This window comes from Hyla sarda, chromosome 4 (assembly GCF_029499605.1).
Source record: "Hyla sarda isolate aHylSar1 chromosome 4, aHylSar1.hap1, whole genome shotgun sequence".
Lineage (NCBI taxonomy): Eukaryota > Metazoa > Chordata > Amphibia > Anura > Hylidae > Hyla > Hyla sarda.
Genome location: NC_079192.1, coordinates 375,671,907 through 375,691,729, shown reverse-complemented (window position 1 = coordinate 375,691,729; position 19,823 = coordinate 375,671,907).

Sequence of the window (19,823 nt, the reverse complement as noted above, 5' to 3'; positions counted from 1 at the left end):
GTTGGCCATCGATCAAAATATTTGGCGGAAGCTGCTAGACAGCTTTCGGATGCATCTACTTATGTCTTACCAAGAGGGGATCCGACTAGTGAAGTCTCAACCAGGATTAATGCTACCCAAAAACAAGCTCTAGAGTCCAAATTGATTGATGAAACAGTGTTCAATTTTCTTACAGTAACACATCCAGTTGTCCCCATTATGTATTGTCTATCAAAAATGCATAAAGACTGGGTAAACCCGTGGGAGACCCATAGTCTCCAGGCGGGGGTCCATCACAAGCCTAATTCTATTTTTTAGACCAAGTGCTATGTCCGTATGCTACAAAATTCCTTACGTACATTCTAGACACGTCAGATTTTTTTACTTAAATTACAATCCATTAATTTACCGTATGGTGCCATTCTGGCATAATTCAATGTAGTTTAACAGTACACCTCAATACCCCAAAATATGGGGATTGAGGCTGTGCGGAAGGCAATTAACCAAGATTTTTCTGAAGAAAAAACATCAATCATTCTCACATTATTACATACATTTCTTACTAACAATTATTTTTCATTCAATGACAAATTTTATTTACAGACAGCAGTCAACCGCTAAGGGCATGAATGTGGTGCCCACTTACACTAACATGCTCATAGCGGGCCTTTAGGAGACATCCATCAATGTGTCCCACCACTTCAGCCATGTGCTGAAGTGGTGGAGATGCATAGATGATGTCTTCCTCATATAGACGGGCTCTATTCAACAATTACAGGATTTCTTAGAATTTTTGAATCAGATTAATACACACATTCAATTTACGTTAACAGCTTCACAAAATTCTTTACAATTCTTGGACACACTCATCATCATTAAGGACAATAAGGTGGAAACTAATTTATATATTAAACCAACTGATAGCAATTCCTGTTTGGGATATGACAGTCATCATCCCCGATCCATCATCAAGTCACTACCGACAAGTCAGATGCTACGTGTTCAACATATAATTAGTCTGGAGGACATAGTTGAACCTGCTCTAACAAAATGATGAACAACTTTAAAAGAAGAGGTTATCCAAGAGAGTTAATGTTACGGAGTAAGACACCGATACAAATGTCTAGGATTGAGGAACTCTTACAACCAAAACAGAGAATTGATAATTCTAGAATTGCATTTGTCTCCACTTATAATCACAATTCTGGGGCAATAGCTAATGTTCTAAACAAACATTGGTCCATGTTTAAGGAATAATTCTCTAAGATTGCTGAATTTAACAAGAAACCACTTATATCCTACAGGAGGCAACCTAATTTGAGGGACAGGTTGGTCAAACCGGACATGTCCCTCAGAAAGGTAGGAGGGGCACAAAAATACTTGATAGTTGCAAACAAGGGTTGATATCCCAGCAGAAACTGCGTTAATTGCATGTACATGGAGAAAGGACCAATTTTCAAACATCCTGAGATGGGGAGGGAATACGAGATCAAATTTTATTTGAACAGTGTTTCATCCTTTGTCATATATGTACTTATCTGTCCTTGCCAATTCATCTATGTGGGGGAAACTACCCACGAATTTAAAACATGTTTGAATCAACACAAGTACAGTATTCGCAAAAAGCGCCTAGACTTGCCAGTGTCAAAACACTTTTCTGAGATGGGCCACAGCGAAAAGGACTTACAATTAGAGATGAGTGAATCAAAGCTGACGAAGCCGAATTTGTTACGAATTTCATGAAATATTAGATTTACAATGAATGCGAATATTGCCGAAATTCAATCTCGCAAATCGCTTCATTAAACTCCATTTACTGCGGTCCAGGCTCCATCTAAAATGGCGGATCCACGTGTCAGTACATGGGGCAAGGAACTCTGGGAAGGCGGGAAGATAAGCAGGCAGGATGACCCTGAATCACATGCAGGATCAGCAGCCAGTCACCCCTGTGATTTCACAGCCCTAGGCATTCACAGCCCATATAATTCATTACACTGCATAATGTAGTAAATTTGAGTAGCCGTATTAGTCCAGTGATGCACATGCAAATCATAAAATGTTGCAGTAATACCTTTTTTATTGGACTAACAGCATTTTGTAGAGACAAGCTTTCGGGATTCCTCCCTTTATCAAGTCCAAAGCAAATACAGATAGGACTAACATCGCTGTGTGTATGTGTTACACAGAAAAGCTCATTCCAGCAGTGTTTCACATCCTAGTCATATCAGCGTTCTGGTGGACAGAGAGCAGTGTTTTTTTAAACTGAAAAGGATTTTTATTGCAGCCATACACCTCCCAGTTACTTTCTTCAGCATTGTATTACAGAGAGGGGCAGATAGCTGTGTGTTGCCTCATACATTTAAAAAAGCTGCCTTAACTTCATAAACCTTAGCAGAGGAGGCAGGAATAATTTTTCAGCACAATTCTGTGTCTTTGTTCTACACCAAATCATCTGCTGGTTATACTAGTATGTAGATAGTATAATACCCAGCAGTCCATTCCTAATAGACTTTGACAGAGTGAAATTTTGTATTTAGTACACAGCTTTTTTGTGTTGCAGCACTGTTGTGTTCTGCTGATATTGTGCAAAAATACTTTTTTTTTTTTTACCACATTTTTCTGCCCTCATAAGTGCATACCACATATGTATATCTAAGTAGTGTACTATTTTGTTTGTACCTTTAATAATGTGAAAGGACAGGAAAAAGTCATCACCAGCTGGTGTTTTACTAAAATATATTTTTTTAAGCGTACTGTACCGCATTTATCTGACCTCATAAGTGCACACCACATACCTACATCTAAGTAGTGTACTATTTTGTACCTGTTAATCTGTCAAGGGCATACATACTGTGAAAGGACAGCCAAAAGTAATCACCGGCTGGTGTTTTACTCCAATACGTTTATTAAGTGTACTGTAGTGCATTTCTCTGCCTTCATAAGTGCCTACCACATACCCACCTCTATGTAATGTACTATTGTAAACCTGTTTATTTGTCGAGGGCCTAGATACTGTGAAAGTCCAGAAAAAAGTACTCACCGGCTGGTGTTTTTACTCAGATACTTTAAGTGTACTGTAGCGCATTTTTCTGCCCTCATAAGTGCATACCACATACCTACATGTGTGTAGTTTACTAATTGGTACCTGTTAATCTTTCAAGGGCCTAGATTCTGTGAAAGGAGAGACAAAAGTAATCACCAACTGGTGTTTTGCAAAAATTGTTTTTTTTTAAGTGGACTGTTCCACATTTTTCTGCCCTGATTAGTGCATAACACATACCTACATCTAAGTAGTGTACTATTTTGTACCTGTTAATCTGTCAAGGGCCTGGATACTGTGGAAGTCCAGGCAAAAGTGATCACCAGCTGGTGAATTACAAAAATATGTTTTTTTAAGCGTACAGTACCGCATTTTTCTGCCCTCATAAGTGCATACCACATACCTACATCTAAGTAGTGTACTATTTTGCACCTGTTAATTTGTCAAGGGCCTACATACCATGAAAGGAGAACCAAAAGTAATCATTGGCTGGTGTTTTACTCAAATAATTTTTGAAGCATACAGTAGCGCATTTTTCTGCCCTCATAAGTGCATACCACATACCTACATCTAAGTAGTGTACTATTTTGTACCTGTTAATCTGTCAAGGTCCTACATACTGTAAAAGGACAGCCAAAAGTCATCACCGGCTGGTGTTTTACTCCACTACGTTTATTAAACGTACTGTAGTGCATTTTTCGGCTCTCATAAATGCATACCACATACCTACATCTAAGTAGTGTGCTATTTTTTACCTGCTCCTGTAAATCTGTCAAGGACCTAGATACGGTGAAAGTCCAGGCAAAAGTACTCACCTACTGCTGTTCTAGACACATACTGTTTTAAGCGTAGTGAAGCATATTGTACTCCCCTCATATATACGCACTAAGTATGTCATGCAGAGAAGTGCCAGGACGTGCACAGAGGAGTGTCAGAGGCCTAAATTAATCAGGCAGAGGTCGTAGCAGACTAGGAGTGAGTGGTATCAGGAATTTCAGGGAGAGGCCTGAGCTTCTGGTATCTGCTAGCGGTCGATTCTCAACCAGCAACTCATCTGCTGTCATCGATTGGTTAGCACAGTCATCCACTTCATCACAAGTGACATCTGACTATCCTCAGTTGGCAGTTGGCAGCCAAACTTGATTTTTGACCGCATCTAGAAGAGTTTACCCTGGAAAAGCTGTCCTGCCCAGCCAGTAATGTGCCATCAGGGCGAGTGTTTAGTGCGCCGGGGGCCATAGTCGCCCTAAGGAGAACTTGTCTGTCCACGAAAAATGTGGAGAGACTGACTATTGTGAAGATGAATCAGGCATGGATCAGCCAGGATTTCCAACCACCAATGCCTGATAAGAAAGGAAAGTCCAGCACTGCAGGTCCAAAGCAAGGAAGCCGTTTTATTGCATAAGAACACACGGACACCAAACGTGGATCACAAGTGACGCGTTTCGGCGAGCTCTCTCGCCTTAGTCGTACAAAGAAAAGTTAAGATCCTTCTAGTCTATATAGGGGAAAGCAGCCCCACCCCCCACCAGGTGAAAACACCTGAGTGGTGTGGGTGGATGATTATATGCAAATGAGAATGTCTAATGCTTCTACCCCATTACACATTACTGATAGGGGTGAGCCCTCTGGGTGTGCTAGCCTTACTTTTGGGGATCTCTGTTTATTGTCTGAATTACAGGATTCCTATAGTGGCGGGGACATTGTACCCGCACCGGAATTTCGTACACCTAACCCGGATTTTTATCCGATTATGTCAAGAACACCTGTTCTTGACCACTCTCAAGAAGTGGTTGAACGGGAGTTACTGACTCTTTCCAAAAGTAGGCGAACTAAGCGGGGGAACTTGTCTGTTCTTGAGAAACAAGCTCTAGATCATTTAAGTGAATGGAAGGACATAGTGGTCCGACAAGCGGACAAGGGAGGAGCGGTTGTAGTTCTCGACAGCGGCCTGTATCAACAACTCAATCTCAACATGTTGTTGGACACTAGTACTTACAGACCACTGCCGAGTAACCCTACCGTCTCCTTCAAATCCCGCCTTTACACCCTTGTGGATTTTGGGGTACAGAGTGGACACATCAGCGAGAAACAAGCTGAATACATTAAAATTCAACATCCTGTCATAGCGGTGTTCCACTCTCTCCCCAAAATCCACAAGGAGGTATTCCCTCCCCCTATGCGTCCCATTGTTGCGGGTATCTCCTCCTTGAATGAGAGACTTTGCTCCTGGATTGATAATTTATTACAACCCTTAATCCATCATATTCCTGGGTATATTAAAGACTCGAGCCATGTTCTCCAGATGTGCGAACAAATGAATTGGCAACCAAACTTTGTTTGGATTACAGCCGATGTGACATCATTATACTCGGTCATACCACACTATCTGGCGAAGATGGCTCTTGCTTGGTTCTTGAACACATACTCCCAATATTCGAGTGATTTATGTGATTTTATCATCCAGGTAGTTGATTTTTTATTAACCCACAACTTCTTTCAATTTGACCAGCAATTTTACCTTCAGATTACAGGTGCTTCGATGGGGGCGAAGTTCTCCCCCTCTCTCGCCAACATATATATGTGTTGGTGGGAGAGGGAGACACTATTCGCCCCCATCAATCCATTCTCCACCTCTATCCAGTGGTATGGTCGCTACATCGATGACCTCATATTCATATGGGGTTCCGATGTGGCGACCATACAACCGTTCTCTGATTATTTAAACAATAACCCTTTTAATTTAAAGTTCACGGTTACTATGTGTACAGATACGGTGTCCTTCCTAGATTTGCATCTCACTGGTGATGCACAAGAGGGCAAAATTTTCACGTCCACTTATAGGAAGGACACCTCTGTTAATTCTATCCTGCGAGCTGACTCGTGTCATCCCCCCCACGTCACTGGGAATCTCCCAGTGGGGGAGATGATCCGCGCCAGACGCAATTGCTCCAGAATGGAGGTTTTTACCCGTGAATCAGAAGCCATAGGAGTACGTTTGAAACAAAGAGGATACACAGAGGGCTCCATCAGTCGTGCCGTTCGGATCGCCCATGATCGCGATCGAACAGTGCTACTGAGGGGGAGACACCCTAACCCTAGCCTTGACACTGAACACCGAAATCAAAATCCTGTAACCTTTATCACACAATTTAGTGACGACTTCACTGCCATTCGTAGGATTGTCAACAAATACATCCCCATGATTTCGGGGGACCCAGCATATTCTGAGATTTTTTCGAATGGTTTTAGAGTCGTCCCTAGGAAAGCTAGAACTATTGCCAGTAGGGTTTCCCCAAGCATGTTTCAACACACTAGTGGTAGTACACCTTGTTGGTTGAAATACAAAGGATCGTACAAGTGTGGCCATAACAAGTGCACATGTTGTTTTGTCATGCTTAACAGTACAGAATTTAAGTCCACCAGCAATGGAGAAGTATTTCAAATGGAAAGATACATTAATTGCAATACCACCTTTGTGGTATACTGTATCACGTGCTGGGAATGTAATATCCAATATGTGGGGTGTACGACGGGTGCCCTCAAAGTGAGAATTCGGAGGCATCTTTCGGACATCCCACATTTTAATTCCCGCCACGTATCCATGGTTAGCAGACACTGTGCGGATCATCATGCAGGCTCTTTCCTGAGTCTATATGTTCAAGGCATTGAGAAGGTCACAGCCCCTATGCGAGGAGGGGATCATAGAAGGAAGCTTTTGAACCGAGAGGTCTATTGGATCCTTAAACTGGGCACCCGGTTCCCGACAGGTATGAACAGGAGGCAAGATACCATGTTATATTACTAGCTCGGAATAAGATGTGATTAGTTTGTGTGTATTGCCTCCTGTTCACACTTGTCCCCCTTTGACAATATTGCTTATCATTATACGGACCTCTTTCAACTACAGGGATATCACTGCATTTAATAATAGTGCAATAACTACAGTCATATATTTGCATGAATTATTTACATCCAATTATTTGAGGTATATATTTTTGCCTTTGTGTATGTCCTATGTGGCCAGTGATCACCCTCAAGTTGATTTCATTTTGTTATTCCGATGATCACTCTGCACCTCATATTATATAAATACAATTTTGTCAGCTATAATTCTATACATGTTTTCTTAGGTGCATGAGTGTTCTCATCGTTTGTCTTTCTCTAACTTTGCTGTTAGAACGACTCTCACATTACTCGCTTATACATGCAAGTAAGATTAGAGACTCGTTCACACACACAGGTTTTAACCTTATGCTTATACCCCCTGTTCTTTTGCTACATAATTTTATATGCACATTATTGGTTATGATATTGAGTCAGTAATGAGTGGTGTAACATCCACCGTATTTATTCTCATTATTCTTATTCTTTTTGATCAACATGTTTATATATTTTGTATATTTTCCATGAAACTGTGTATTTATTACTTTGTACACATCACAGCTGAAATCATGTATTTTGTAATATTTTTCTTTATTACTTTTGTATATTCACCATATTTATTGTTGTATACAACATACTGGAGTGTATTTTTTCTATGTGTATTGTACATTTAGACTGTGTCTGTGTGGGGAGAGGGTAGCTCCACCCACACCACTCAGGTGTTTTCACCTGGTGGGGCTGCTTTCCCCTATATAGACCAGAAGGATCTTAACTTTTCTTTGTACGACTAAGGCGATAGAGCTCGCCGAAACGCGTTACTTGTGATCCACGTTTGGTGTCCGTGTGTTCTTATGCAATAAAACGGCTTCCTTGCTTTGGACCTGCAGTGCTGGACTTTCCTTTCTTGTCAAGTTTGCATTTGTACGTGGAGTCCACACGTTTCCGTGCACTGAGACGGGGAGTGGTGAGCTGGACACTGCGTGAGTGTGTGTACCAATGCCTGATGCATCAGAGTAGATTGACCATGGTGCCACACCAACACTTCACAAATATGGATAGTGCCAAACAGATTTAAGGCGCTGCTCCCCAGTTACAAAATTTCCTCACATCAGACCTTTTTCCACCCACCTTCATCACCGGGTACTGGTATTGCTACCCACCATACCACTCTGTCACCGGGTCACTTTCAGGACTCTTGATGCTGCTGCCACCTCCACCCTGTCTCATTCGGCCACCATATGATCTCTTCTCAAGCTTCTGCCAACTTCAGGCTGTGTCATTCAGCCACTATATGGTCTCCTCATGCTTCAGCCACCTCCATGTTTGCCATTCATCCAACATGTGGTTTACTGATGCTTCAGCCAGCTCCAGTCTTTGTCATTCAGCAACTACATTGTTTTGTGATGCTGCTGGGCCTTCAATGGCAATTTCTAAATTTATCTTTTATTCTTAGAGATTGTGAGGCCCTATTGTCTCCTCATCTGCCGCCAACTCCAGGCTGTGCCATTCAGCCACTATATGGTCTACTCATGCTACCAACACCTCCATGCTGTGTAATTCAGCCACTATATGGTCTCCTCATGCTTCAGCCACCTCCAGCCTGTCTCATTCAGCCAATATATGGACTCTTCTCATGCTTCAGCCAACTCCAGGCTGTGCCATTCTGCCACTATATATGTTCTCCTCATACTGATGTCACCTCCAGGCTCTGTCATTGTGCTGCCATTTGACATGTGACTCCTTGTTTATTTGGTCCTTTGTACCATATGCCGGGGCCCGGGACACTTAAACTTGAGAGTTAAAATTTCAAAATCCTCAATTTCAAGTTAAGAATCTTAAATTTCTATTTAATAATCTTAAATTTCAATGGTCTCCTCATGCTTCTGCCAACTCCAGGCTGTGCCATTCAGACACTATATGGTCTCCTCATGATTCAGCCAACTCCAGGTTGTGTCTTTCAGCCAATACATGGTTTACTGATGCTGCTGGGCCTGGGTCTAGGTATTGTAAAGCCCTAGTGTCTACTCATGCTGCTGCCAACTCCAGGCTGTGCCATTCAGACACTATATGGTCTTCTCATGCCTCAGCCACATCCAAGCAGTGCCATTCAGACACTATATGGTCTCCTCTTGCTGCCAACATCTCCATGCTGTGTAATTCAGCTACTATATGGTCTCCCAATGCTTCAGCTACATCCAAGCTTTTTCATTCAGCCACTATATGGTCTCCTCATGCTGCCAACACCTCCACGCTGTGTCATTCAGCCACTATATGGTCCCCTCATGCTGCCAACACCTCCACGCTGTGTCATTCAGCCACTATATGGTCTCCTCATGCTGCCCACACCTCCATGCTGTGTCATTTAGCCACTGTATGGTTTCATCATGCTGCCAACATTTTCATGCTGTGTCCTTCGGCCAATATATGGTCTTCTCATACTGATGTTAGCTCCAGTCATTGTGCCGCTCTGCGGCAATGATTCTAAAAGCGATGCCTGTAATCTGCATGTCATAGTGAATATCAGTATTATTTCACTACCCAGCACACTTCATATGCGTGTTAGAACAAAGCAAAGTGTTCTACACCCCTATTGAGGATCTCTGAAGTCCAGACTGTCGGGCTATTTGATACCAATATAATCGGAGGTTATGATATGAAATACAACATGACAAAGCGTCCATATTGAATGAAAAAACTTTTACCAGGTCAGAAAGTTTGAGATAAACACATACAGAATGGAATGTGTGAAGTAAGCAGAGTAGACAAAGCCAGAAAATTCCCATGATGTTTGACAAGTCTTCAGTGGAAGTCCTAGAGAGGGAAACTCATTGTCTGTCCTTTTTAGTCCAATGGGGGTCTACCCTATACACAGGTGTGTATGTATGTGTTTGACAATGGGTTGTATTTTCATTCTATTTATCTGTATCTCTGGCCATCCATTTGAGATGCCCGAGAAGTATCAATGACACTGTCTGGGTATGTGTATACAGGTGATCTAACAAAATTATAGTAAATTAATGTTTAGCTGTGATGACAGGTGACTAGCCCTGATTTCCATACACACACACACACCAGGCATCATTGGATAATATGATATTTGTTGGGTGGACCCTTAAGATAGGAAAAAGGTTAAAACATGGGATCAAGGAGAACAGAGACAGCCTATCAATCCTGAGAGATCTAGAGGGAGACCTGAGGGACCAGAGGGAGAAGCCTATCAATCAGACACCACATCAGAGGGACCAGACTTGATCCAAAGAGCTGACCTTCCTGAGACTCTGCATATTACCTGCATTCCTGAACTTACTAGGCCCAGATATCTCTTAAAGTATAAGTTTGATTTTAATTGAGTTTGATTGATTGTAGTAAGGATTATAATTAACTGGCTTGATATTTAGTCATTCCTGTCTTATTGCGGTGGTGTAGTGCTAAGGTGCCATGTCATAATTTTAGTGCTATTCGGTAAAGAGGCATATTGCCGAATATTGTATCTAATTGACTCAGAGGAAAATCTCTGCCCTGGAATCCATATTCTGGGGAGTTAATATCAAGCCAAATAATTTGGGATACTATATTACCGGATATCTGAAATTGGTCATAGTCTGAGCAGAGCAAAGAGTTGTGTGTATAACATCATTATTATTTCCTTGGGTATATTTGATTGCCAATTATATACTTCCTGTCGTATTCAGGGTGGCTCTGCTGCTCCCTTGTGTTTTAAGGTTCTAGAGACAGTTTTATTGTGGTAGAGCCATCTTGTGGCAGAATTTGTGTATTGCATGATACTGTGTATTATTGGGTTTTGTATTGATTAATTTTAATGTATTTTAATTTATTGTATATTAAATAATTAATATATATTTTGCATAGACGTTTGTACCCTGTTTTACTAATTGCACAACATAATTACCTATCCTAGAACTCTTTTTGAGGTGTTTTATGTCCACCTTGTAGGATCAATCATATTTATAATTTTTCTTTGATCCTTATTTTTGTGTATAAAGCGCTTTGCTTTACACCCCGACAAGACATACCCGTCTTTAATATAGATTTGCCGTGAATAAATTTGGATGGAACCAATTTTTTTCAAAAAATTTGGCGAATCGGCCGAACAAAGTTCGCTCATCTCTACTTACGATGCATGATAATAGATCATGTACCCATGCCTAAAAGAGGAGTGGATAGAATAAGTTTGCTAAAAAAAAATGAGAATTTTATTGGATATATGAATTGAACTCGCTAAGACCAGAAGGTTTTATTTTAGATTTTGTCATTACCCCTGTTGTTAGCAGATTAAGGTAATTTTGTAGACTTTAATGTATTTTTGTAGTTCCTTTATGATGTTGTTTTCGATTAACTAGTCAGCAGCAAATATAGAGGGTTAATTAAATGTTCAAAGAATAACAACATTTGTTTAATATATGTATTTTTTTCTTTATTTTTAGATCAAGCAGAAGAATGAGGATGCCACCACTCACTGCCAATATAACTAAAGGATGTGATTCATTATGTTTTATATGGAAAAATTATAGTTATTTTATGTATTGGGGAGAACATTTAGGTCCTGTCGCCGTTACAGCCTTATAATAAATGTTTACATGCTAATAAGTATAAACTAGTGACCTCAAATATAATATCTATGATCAGTAATCGATGGGTGCTTTTTCCCTCCACAATATGGCTGCTGCGACCTCTATGACACTGAGTGCGCGTGCGCGAGTAGTGTGACCACGTGGTGTGAGTGAATGAGCTTCCCATTGGTTCCTCTGTTTCCAGGACAATACATGTGGAGACACCGTTAATGGCGGCACATAGTCGCTGAGTGGAGCGGTCCTCCTTCTCTGTAATTGTTTTTAATCAATATAACAATATTTGCACATGGAATTGTTTCTATGGCAGTATGAAATTTATTATGTACAGCATTCACATCCAGAGATTGGCACTTTACACACTATTATATGAATTCATTGTAATATGCACTTTGATTGTCTTTATGGATTTTTTGTACACTGTGAATATTTTTATGATAATTTATGTATTTTATCACTAATTGTTAATGCCCAGAGCTCTCTGCATTAAGAGCATGCCCAGCCCTCCTCTTAGCTTTAACTAATATCTCCAGCAGTCTCCCAATTGAATGCTAAAGCTATAAGTTGTAGCTGAATGGACAGGCTCTGAGTACAGAGAGCTCTGGGGACCTAAGAAGAAGACTCCCCTCCCAGGGCACTTATGGAGGTGACAGCTGGAACCTTCAACATTTATTTTGGCAAGGTGTGTTTCGACTCCTCCCCATGATCTCTGTTGAAAACTTCTAGATAGATAGAAAGACAGACAGACAAGTCTTTGATTATCAAGTATTTCATGTCTTTGGCCTGTCTTTGAATTTGTTCTCGTCTTTTTCAACCAGAAGATGAATAGTTGACATTTTTGATACATTTTCTTCTGTTGAAACAGTTGTTACAAGTGACAGAATATAAAATCTATTCAGCATAAATTTGTACTTGTCTTCACCAATTAAATAGGATGATCCTTGTAGTAATCAGTGGAGACCATGTTTTAATCTGTATACCATCAAAGTGAAAAGCCTGCACCAGGGAATAGAAAAATGACTTTTATTGTTTCATTTTAATTTGTACATTTCCTATCACCCAAAGAAGATTGTTTTATTGTTCGGAACAATGGTAGTGATGTTAATATTTATTTCTGCTGGATATGTTTTATATGATGTACATTCTGTATAGAGGCTCCTATCGATCTATTATCTATCTATCTATCTATCTATCTATTTATCTATCAACAGTGAAAGAAAAAAAATATTTCATCCTTTGCTGGGAAGGAGGTTATCACCTAAGATTTGATGGCCCCATCCATCCTCCCTTTGGTGTGGTGAAGTTGTCCTTTCCCCTTGGCAGAAAAACATCCCCAAAGCAAAAATATTTCCACCTCCATGTTTGACATGGGGGATGGTGTTTTTGGGGTCATAGGCAGCATTCCTTCTGCTCCAAACATGGTGAGTTGAGTTGAAGCCAAAGAGGTAGAATTTGGTTTCATCTGACCACAACACATTCACCCAGTTCTCTCAATCAATCAGATGTTCATTGTTAAACTTCAGAAAATACTGTAGATGTGTTTTCTTGAGAAGGGGGGACTTGTGGGCACTGCAGTATTTCAGGCCTTCACTGTATATTGTGTTACTAATTATATCCTTAATGACTATGGTCCCAGCTGCCTTGAGATCATTGACAAGATTTTCCTGTGTAATTCTGGGTTGATTCCTTACTATTTTCATAATCAGTGAAACCCCACAAGCTGAGTTCTTGCTGGGAGTCCCCGCTTGATTGATTGATTGCTTCAGTGAACAGGTGTCTTTTTAGCTATGTTTCCACTGCAGTTTTTGAGCCAAAGCCAGAAGTATATTCCAAAGGAATGGGAAATATAAAGTAAGGACTTATACAGTGGGGCAAAATAGTATTTAGTCAGCCACCAATTGTGCAAGTTCTTCCACTTAAAAAGATTAGAGAGGCCTGTATTTTTGATCATAGGTATACCTCAACTATGAGAGACATAATGAGAGAAAAAAAAAATCCATAAAATCACAGTCTGTTTTTTTTAAAGAATTTATTTGCAAATTATGGTGGAAAATAAGTATTTGATCAATAACAAAATTTAATCTCAATACTTTGTTATATCCCCTTTGTTGGCAATGATAGATGTAAAAAAAATAAAATAAATAAATCCACACACTGTTGCTGGTATTTTGGCCCATTCCTCCATGCAGATCTTGTCTAGAGCAGTGATGTTTTGGGGCTGACGCCGGGCAACACGGACTTTTAACACACTAGAAAGGTTTTCTATGGAGAGTGGCTAGGCCACTCCAGGACCTTGAAATACTTCTTACAAAGACACTCCTTTGTTTCCCGTGCAGTTTGTTTGGTATCATTGTCATGCTGAAAGACTCAACTTCAATGTCCTTGCTGATGGAAGGAGGTTTTCACTCAAAATCTCACGATACATGGCCCCATTCATACTTTCCTTTACATTGATCATTCATCCTGGTCCCATAGCAGAAAAACAGCCCAAAGCATGATGTTTCCATCCCCATGCTTCACAGTAGGTATGGTGTTCTTTGGATGCAACTCAGCATTATTTCTCCTCCAAACAAGACAAGTTGAGTTTTTACCAAAAAGTTCTACTTTGGTTTCATCTAACCATATGACATTTTCCCAATACTCTTCTGGATCATCCAAATGCTCTCTAGCAAACTTCAGATGAGCCTGGACATGTACTGACTTAAGCAGGGGGACACACCTGGCACTGCATGATTTGAGTCCCTGGCGGAGTAGTGTGTTACTGATTAGTGTTGAGCGGCATAGGCCATATTCGAATTCGCGAATATTCACAAATATATGGACGAATATCCGTCATATATTTGCGAATATTCACGTTTTATTTTCACATATGCAAATATTCGCATGTGCGAAAATTAACATATGTGAAAATTTGCATATACAAAAATTTGCATACGTGAAAATTAGCATATGCAAATTTTCGTATATGCGAAAATTCGCACACCAGTCTCACACAGTAGTATTCGAGCTTTCTTTACACTACACAAGCTCGAAACAGAGAGGGATGATCACTGTGATGTGTACTGTGAAGAAAAGAAAAAAATATATATTTGTAATTACGAATATATAGTGCTATATTCACGAATATTCGCGAATTCGCGAATATGCGATATTCGCGAGCAACACTAGTACTGATGGTAGCCTTTGTTACTTTGGTCCCAGCTCTCTGCAGGTCATTTATTAGGTCCCCCCCGTGTGGTTCTGGGATTTTTGCTCACCATTCTTGTGATCATTTTGACACCAAAGGGTGAGAACTTGCGTGGAGCCCCAGATCGAGGGAGATTATCAGTGGTCTTGTGTGTCTTTCATTTTCTAATAATTGATTCCACAGTTGATTTCTTCACACCAAGCTGCTTGACTACTGCAGATTCAGTCTTCCCAGCCTGGAGCAGGTCTACAATTTTGTTTCTGGTGTCCTTCGACAGCTCTTTGGTTTCGGCCATAGTAGAGTTTGGAGTGTGACTGTTTGAAGTTGTGGACAGGTGTCTTTTATACTGACAACAAGTTAAAACAGGTGCCATTAATACAGGTAACGAGTGGAGGAGACTCTTAAAGAAGAAGCCAGAAATCGTGCTTGTTTGTAGGTGACCAAATACTTATTTTCCACCATAATTTGCAAATACATTCTTTAAAAATCAAACAATGTCATTTTATAGATCTTTTTTTCATTATTATGTCTGTCCTAGTTGAGGTATACTTATGATGAAAATTACAGGCCTCTCTCATCTTTTTAAGTGGCAGAACTTGCACAATTGGTGGCTGAATAAATACTTTTTTGCCCCACTGTACTTCCCTTCCTGCTGGACCTATCTATCTATCTATCTATCTATCTATCTATCAATTGTGTCATGCAGGGTCACAGGCTGTGGTGGGGTGTCATCTAGTCAGTGCTAAATTTTAGATATGTTTGTGATATTTATACTGTTATATAATGTTTTCATGTGTTTTAAAATTGAAACATTGTACCAGATAAGATAAATGAAAACGGGTAAATGTCCACATAGACATAGGGAAGGAAGAAGTTTGCTCTGGTTCACCCTCCCTTATAGTTACCAATAGAGATGAGCGAATCGAAGCTGACAAATCTGAATTCGTTATGAATTTCATGAAAAATTTGCTTTGCAACGAATGCAAATATCGCCGCAAATCTATTGCGCAAATTTTTGAAGCATACTGTCGCGCATTTTTCTGCCCTCATCTAAGTAGTGTACTATTTTGTACCTGTTAAAGGGGTATTCCCGGACAAATCTTTTTTTTATATATCAACTGGCTCCAGAAAGTTAAACAGATTTGTAAATTACTTCTATTAAAAAATATTAATCCTTCCAATAGTTATTAGCTTCTGAAGTTGAGTTGTTGTTTTCTGTCTAACTGCTCTCTGATTACTCACGTCCCGGGAGCTGTGCAGTTTCTATGGGGATATTCTCCCATCATGCACAGCTCCCGGGACGTGACATCATCATTGAGCAGTTAGACAGAAAACTTCAGAAGCTAATAACTATTGGAAGGATTAAGATTTTTTAATAGAAGTAATTTACAAATCTGTTTAACTTTCCGGAGCCAGTTGATATATATAAAAAAAAGTTTTGGCCTGGAATACCCCTTTAACCCCTTAAGGAAGCAGGACGTAAATGTACGTCCTGGTGCGGTGGTACTTAACGCACCAGGATGTACATTTACGTCCTGTGCATAACCGCGGGCATCGGAGCAATGCCCGTGTCATGCGCGGCTGATCCCGGCTGCTGATCACAGCAAGGGACCCGCCGGCAATGGCCGACGCCCGCGATCTCGCGGTAGTCCGCCATTAACCCCTCAGATGCCAGGATCAATACAGATCCCGGCATCTGCGGCAGTACGCAATTTCAATGAATGATCGGATCGCCCGCAGCGCTGCTGCGGGGATCCGATCATTCAGAGCGCCGCACGGAGGTCCCCTCACCTTCCTCCTTCCAGCTCCCGGCGTCTCCTGCTCTGGTCTGAGATCGAGCAGACCAGAGCAGAAGATGACCGATAACGATAACACTGGTCTGTTCTATGTCCTATACATGGAACAGATCAGTATTAGCAATCATAGTATTGCTATGAATAGTCCCCTATGGGGACTATTCAAGTGTAAAAAAAAATGTTAAAAAATGTAAAAGTTAAAGTAAAAAAAAGTGAAAAATCCCCTCCCCCAATAAAAAGTAAAACGTCCGTTTTTTCCTATTTTACCCCCAAAAAGCGTAAAAAATAAATTTAATAGACATATTTGGTATTACCGCATGCGTAAATATCCGAACTATTGAAACAAAACTGTTAATGATCCCGTACGGTGAACGGCGTGAACGTAAAAAAAAAAAAAAGTCCAAAATTGCTACTTTTTTAATACATTTTATTTAAAAACATTATAAAAAATGTATTAAAAGTTTTTTATATGCAAATGCAGTATCAAAAAAAAGTACAGATCATGGCGCAAAAAATTAGCCCTCATACCGCTGCTTATACGGAAAAATAAAAAAGTTAGAGGTCATCAAAATAAAGGGATTATAAACATACTAATTTGGTTAAAAAGTTTGTGATTTTTCTTAAGCACAACAATAATATAAAAGTATGTAATAATGGGTATCATTTTAATCGTATTGACCCTCAGAATAAAGAACATACGTCATTTTTACTGTAAATTGTACGGCGGGAAAACGAAACCTTCCAAAATTAGCAAAATTGCGTTTTTCTTTTTAATTTCCCCACAAAAATAGTGTTTTTTGGTTGCGCCATACATTTTATGATATAATGAGTTATGTCATTACAAAGGAAAACTGGTCGCGCAAAAAACAAGCCTTCATACTACTCTGTGGATGAAAATATTAAAGAATTATGGTTTTTAGAAGGCGAGGAGGAAAAAATTAAAACGTAAAAATTAAATTGTCTGAGTCCTTAAGGCCAAAATGGGCTGAGTCCTTAAGGGGTTAATCTGTCAAGGGCCTAGATACTGTGAAAGGTCAGGCAAAAGTTATCAACGGCTGGTGTTATACTCCAATATGTTTTTTAAGCATACTGTAGCACATTTTTCTGCCCTTATAAGTGCATACCACATACGTACATCTAAGTAGTGTACTATTTTGTACCTTATAATCTGTCAAAGGGCCTAGATAATGTGAAAGTCCAGGCAAAAGTAATCACCAGCTGGTGTTGTACTCACATACTTTTTTAAGCCTACTCTAGAGCATTTTCTGCCCTCATAAGTGCATACCATATACCTTCATCTAAATAGTGTACTATTTAGTGAATGTTAATCTGTCAAGAGCCTAGCTGATGTGAAAGGCCAGGCAAAAGTAAACACCGGCTGGTGTTTTACTCCAGTAGGTTTTTTAAGCATACTGTAGCGCATTTTCCTGCCCACGTAACTGCATACAACATACCTACATCTACGTAGTGTACTATTTTGTACCTGTTAATATGTCAAGGTCCTAGTTACTGTGAAAGGACAGGCAAAAGTACTCATTGGCTGGTGTACTCAAATACTTTTTTAAGTGTACTGTAGCGCATTTTTCTGCCCTCATAAGTGTATACCACATACCTACATCTAAGTAGCATACTAACTTCAAAGGATATGAAGATAGAACGGAGCACATACCATGTTAAAGATGCCTTTGTTTCTTTATTGCTTCAATTCGGGGTGTGCGGTAGAGGGGTGGGGAGGGTGGACGAGTACTTCGGGGGAACCTCGGGCTGAGGTTCCCCTAAAGTACTCGTCCACCCTCCCCACCCCTCTACTGCACACCCCGAATTGAAGCAATAAAGAAACGCAGGCATCTTCAACATGGTATGTGCTCTGTTCTTTCTTCATATCCTTTGAAGATGGTTTATCTACATGAACTGTTGCATACCTGAGCACTACCGAATGCTGCCTTAAGGGGTAGCTTGTGTACACAGGTGCATAAGACCTGTTGCGGCAGGGAATCAATTTGTCTGCCGGTGCCGGTATACATACCTTTTCGTATTGTAAGTAGTGTACTATTTTGCACCTGTTAATCTGTCAAGGGCCTAGATACTGTGAAAGGATAGCCAAAAGTACACAAATGCTGCTGTTCTAGACAAATACAGTTTTAAGCGTAGTGAAACATATTGCACTCCCCTCATATAAGCACTAAGTATGTCTGGCAGAGAAGTGTCAGGACGTGCAAAGAGGAGTGGCAGAGGCTTAAATTCATCAGCAGACTAGGGAGGAGTGACAGCAGGAGTCGCTGCTCGTGTCTCGACCAGCAACCCATCTGCCATCAACGATTGGTTAACACGATCATCCACTTCATCACAAGTTAAATCTGATACCCCCAGTTCCTCAGACACAACTCTCAGTTTGCATGGCTCGTGAGCAGTCCTTGTCCTCCCATTGCCTCTGTCCTATGCTGTTCCCTCCTTAAAGAAGTATCTTATGCTGTGGGTTCAGTTCCATATTCAGTGAGGACGATCTAATAGAGGACAGTCAGCAGCTACTGCCCATCCAAGAAGTGAAGGAGACATCCGCCACTTCATCCACTAGGCGGACAAAGTAGTGATGAGAAGAGTGACGTGGGAGGCGGTGCTGCCAGCGTTCAGGGTCCTGAAGCAGACACTGCTGAGGAACCTGAGGAGGACAACAGTGACGTGCAGACACTTGTTGATAATAATGAAGCCGATCGCAATTGGAAGCTGGGTGCAGAAGGGGCTTCATCATCATCATCATCATCGGGAGAAGAGGGTTGCAGGTTGCCCGTGACGCAGCAGCTGAGCCAGCAAGGTGGTAGCATGGTTGGCAGTCAGCATGGTGGCAGAACTGGAAATTCTGAAGCCAAACATGCCTGGGGAGACCACCTGCCTCGCGGCAGCCTACCTTCCCAGGACGTAGTGGAATAGGGGTTCCTGGAGACAGTGGCAGTAGCAGTCAATTAGTGCAGACTGTTGGTGGAAAATCAGCTACTCAGCAGTGTGGCAGTTTTTGATCAAGCATCCAGAGGAGGTTAACATAGCCACATGCAAGATGTGTCAGCAGAAGGTGAAGCGTGGCAAGGGTCCCAATGTTGGCACCACGGCCCTGCATCAACATATGCTGCGCCACAATAAAGCAGCCTGGGAGAACCGTGGCTCCGATGTAGTAGTCCAGCCTGCTGCATCACCCATTGGCACGCCGCTCCCTCTTTCAGCTAGCCAAGGCTCCACCACCTCAGCCGAAGGGAGCAGTGTGCCATACCCTCCTCGCTCCAGATGCTCCTGCTCCTCAATACTTTTAGTCAGTCATTCTGCTAACAATCCATTGGCGAAGCCATGTCCAAGAG